Genomic DNA, 5,006 nt, shown 5'->3' on the forward strand with positions numbered 1-5,006 from the left:
GCTATATTTACTTTAGATAAGATTCAATCACCGCTGCGGCAAAATCGCAATAGAGATTGTTAGCGCGTTAGGCATCCCGGTATACGAAAAGGGGTGTAGGAATACCGGGTTACCGAACGATGGTGCCCACATCTTGTGACGCTTTGTGCAACCACAATCATGGACGCGTTTATTTTCGCGTATTGTTTTTTCAGGGAAAAACGGAATAAAAAGGCAACTCGATCATTCGTAATTAAGCCGTTGCAAGGCATTTACACCACAAATAGAATGCACCACGTTTCTACAAGAACACTTTCGTGCTTGCCTGGTATCATAGAGTTTCATATAGATACACTAGAGGGAACTCTGGCGTTAGTGTCTATGGGAACGGCAACTATGGGGTCTCTGGGCGCTAGTGTCTATGGCGCTTCAGCCAGCATGGGAATGATGCGTAGTACACGGATTTGTCTAAACTTCGTTCTCACGGCTCCGTTTGGCTCCGCGTCGCCTGCATCCACTTTGTCGCAAAACGAAATTGAGCAAAATTCAGCAGTTCCACTTCGTCACTTTAACTTTTTCAGGCTCCCGAATTGAAATCTTGTCACGAAGTTCACGACGATCCATTCTTTTATCCGAAAGAAAACCGAAACACAGCAATAAACAAAGCCACAAGTGCGTTCTAGGCCCACAAGTACGAAGACTAGGCAAATCCGTGTACTACCCATCATTCCCGTGGTGGCTCAGCCATGGAGGAAAGAAAAAAAAATTGTAATTCCTCCATGGGCTGAACGATCACAGCGCCACAGTCCCCTCTAGTTAATTTTAGGAAACTCTATGCCTGGTATATCTCGGCCCCGCTAGATGGCAACGTTTACGGCTTCGGTATTCTAGGTCACGCTAGCTTCGGTAACCCGGATCAAACAACGTGGTCGTAATGGGCGCTCGCACATCGGCTTATTTTGACTCGGCGGCTGGAGTCTCCGAAAAGTGGGTATCGCGAGTAGCCACGAACGAATATCTGGCGTTTTTTTTTTTCCTAAAGGAGCCAAATGCACCTTAACTGAAACTGAGAAAAACGCACTTTTAAAGGAGTACTGACATGAATTTTAAAAATTTTCGGGTTGTTGCTCTAAATGAAAGCACGGGTGTCGAGAACCCTAAAAAGAGTGTCGTGGTGCCTGGGGATGCATTCCATATATTTTTAATACCGCTTCTTTCAACCAGAACTTTCGGTTTCGGTTTCGAGAGGGCGGCTTCATAGTGACGTGTCAAGTCTGCCCGTGACGTCACGGGCAGACTGCAACCCACGAAATATGCACCTGCTGTCCTTTGCTGTCAGTCCAACGTGGTTCATGATGAGTGAACTGTCGTCCAGTGCCTCCGACAGCGATTTCTGTGATTTAGGCTGCATGCAGAACCCAAACTTCGCAAACCAAGTGAGCTGACTTGAAACGTCATAGGGCTCTCCATGCGGTGAAGCTGCCTTGCAGATGCTGGGAGATGAAAACTTTAAAATCAAACTTAAATATTTATACGTGTTTCCCGGATGCGGTGTGGGGAGAGCGTTAACACTACATGCCAAGGAAACCAAAAACGTCCGTTTTGCTGCACTTCAAAATCGTGTCAGTACTCCTTTAAATGCGAAGCATTTCTTAGCGAACTTCTGCGACTTTGAGCGTATCTATCTATCTATCTATCTATCTATCTATCTATCTATCTATCTATCTATCTATCTATCTATCTATCTATCTATCTATCTATCTATCTATCTATCTATCTATCTATCTATCTATCTATCTATCTATCTATCTAGCCGCCTACGACTTTGTGCTCTCCTGGTCGCTTGGTTAATCGAATGTACACCAAAGTTGGTATGGTGCAACATGACTGTATGGCGAACATAAATGACAAGTCATAACACGAAAATCGTGACACGCATGTCATGTACAGCATGACTTACGTGCCACGCTCATGGGGCGCTGGCGCCGTTTCGCTAGCTTGATCTACCCCGAAATTGGTATTGCGCGACGTGACTGTGTGACGAACATAAAAACACGAGTTAACATGAAAATCATGACACGCATGTCATGTAGAACATGACACGTGCCACGCTCATGGTGCGCTGGCGGCCGTTTCGCTAGCTCGATATACACCGAAATTGGTATCTTGCGACGTGACTGTGTGACGAACATAAATAACACGAGTTAACACGAAAGTCATGACACACATGTCATGTACAGCATGACTTACGTGCCAGGCTCATGGTGCTCTGGCGGCCGTTTCGCTAGCTTGATCTACCCCGAAGTTGGTATTGCGCGACGTTACTGTGTGACGAACATAAATAATAGGTGTTAACATGAAAACCATGACACGCATTTTGCTAAACGACATACAAGACGATGTATGCAGCTCTTTGCTGGCTGCTTCGCATTACATCGATTCCCACAATGCGTGGGATCTGCCGGCTTTTTTTGCTACTGCCAATATGGTCGGGCCTGCTTCAACAATTTTTTGCCAGTGTGTTCCTCTTCTCTAAATACTTCAAATCTATATTGCCGCTAAAATCTATATAGCCCACGATCGTCGGTATTCAAGAGAAAGCTTTGTATTTGGCTCATATAGATTCGAACATTTCATTTGGGCTTAAATTAGCTTGTAAAAGAAGTCTAAAACGATTCGAATGTACGGTATAGCAATATTTTGCGATAAAATGAGCACCATCCTTCTGCCTCCGTCGGTGCCGTCCTCCACCGCATGCGCGTAATGGCGATGACTAGACTTGAAGAGCGAGTGGTCGTTCCTGGCATAAGGAGCACTACTCTGGATTGTCGGCAGCGTTTTCTTGTTCTTGGCATCTATTGAAGGCGTTGAAAAGTGCTCCAACTGTTCTTCTTCTGAGCTCGTTTTATGCCGTGCCATTTCGAATCACTTCTTCTTGAAGGAATAGATTGAGGCCCAATATCTTCATTTCAAATGTATTTTATTTCCAATATACCATCTTGGAGCAAAAGAAGGACCTGACACTGTAGCGTTAAACTCGAAAAGAAACGCCAAGAGGCAAAAATAAGTAGGAAAGTCGACCTCTTACTCTTCATATTCGAGTTCTGCCCTACAACATCATGTTCTTCGGTAAGTGCGAACTCGCCCTAGAAAAACTAATTGTGGAACATAAACACGATGACAAAGCAACAAGGACACCAATGAAACAGATTAGATGATACCATGTTGGTTGTTTTGGTCATAATTGTTGAGGCAGCGCTGGTTTAATGAATATGGCTCAGTTTGATTGAAACAGATCCAGAATTTGGCTCGTTCTTGATTAAAAACTGCCTTTTTGAGCTCATGTTACAATCAGGAAATGTCCCATTTTGATTCGAAATGCTTTAGAAGTTAGATAGTTCGACGCGCTTTACGCTCCCGCGAAATTTAACACAGTTCCGCTTTCTGCATTTCGCTCTTTTTGAAAAAAAAAACGCCACATGTGAATTCGCGAGCTATGGCCGCAAACGTAAAACGTATCGGGCGAGTAATTTACGTTCTGTGAAAGCAAATCTACGTTTCGTAAAGGCCCGCGCATGCGCAGACTCCGTCCGGTATCCGGTAACACGGTAACGTAAAATAGTATACGTACAAGCTAGATGCCAATACTGTTAACAGTAGAACCTCTTAACAATAGAAACCAGCCCAAATGCGCACCCTACTCCCCTACTGTCTTCCTTACGCCAAGGAAGTTAAGCGCGCCTTTTCGCGAAAGAAGTTCGGCGATGTGAATTAGCAGTGAAATGGAGTGCTCTTGTCCCCAGTAAGCTCTAGTTACGAAAGAAATTTAGAAAACAAATCGTCGAGGTCAACATAATATTAAACTTCGTCGATATTAAAAGTTCTTTCACTGCGAAATTCATTCATGGTGTAATCTAACGAAAAAACCACACGCATAAATTTGCCTATTATCCGTACCATCCCTGGAGAAAAGCCGTCAGGGGGCCATTTTAAATAAGTGTCGCCATGTGTGCCGCTTTGTTTATAGTGTTTACGTCTGTCATTCTAATTACGTACTTATTGCGGTGCTCTTAATTCTGCTTAAACATTATCTGACGTCATAGCAGAGAGTGCATACTATGCTTCGTCGTTTCCGGCAGTCGGGCCGGCAGCACATGCGAACAGTTGTGGGCCCCGCCAGCAGCAAGGTCTTAATGCTCAGAACGTGAAATTTGTGCCCATTCGATAATGCAAAGACAAAATGACTGCGGAAGAAACACACTTTCAAATAAATCGATGACAACTTGCAGTGTGTTTGACAGCCAGCGCGAGTCGTTCAGAAAACGCGTACCGAAACAAACGTGCAGTGTGGCCAGCATCCCTGTCAACACTCCTTCCAACATGCATGCAGGTACACACGTTTTTGTAGTAAAAACCAAACCACTTTTTTCTTTCGGAATGAATAAATCATACATTTTATATTCATGCCTATGATTTAAGTTGTTTTCAGCCTGATTAGGCGCGATCTCTTGCACACGCCGCGGGGCGTCTAATGGGCCCCTTGTGGCCTTTCTCCAAAGCTCATAAAAGGGCCAAGTGGCATGGCCTCAACTCCATTGCTATCGCAGTACCTTACGGAGTTTTACATTTACGCAGTTTAACGGAGTTGTCTGGTGCTCGTCTGACAGTGGTAAAGCAACACCAAGCTTTTTTTATCTTTCTGTTACTGCCTCCTTATATAACAAGTTGCATATTTGTGGCATTATAGCTCGCTTAAGTAGTTCCCATAGAATATTCAAGTACCTATTTGATTTGTGCCACGTAGGAGGTCAGGTCCAGCCAATTGTTTTCTTGAAGGCAGATTTATCAGGGATACTATGGAAGGGCTGGAGTAAATCATGGACACCACGAGCTGACAGCGCCTCAGTGTTGCTTAACAATAAAAGCGATTAAAACATTTCCATCGGGCTTCCGATAGGTTCCTATAGCAAAGGGAAGCGAGCTGCGTTAAAAGATGTCATTTCAGAACATTCACATTGCAGACAATC

The sequence above is a fragment of the Rhipicephalus sanguineus genome, chromosome 4, assembly GCF_013339695.2.
Source record: "Rhipicephalus sanguineus isolate Rsan-2018 chromosome 4, BIME_Rsan_1.4, whole genome shotgun sequence".
Lineage (NCBI taxonomy): Eukaryota > Metazoa > Arthropoda > Arachnida > Ixodida > Ixodidae > Rhipicephalus > Rhipicephalus sanguineus.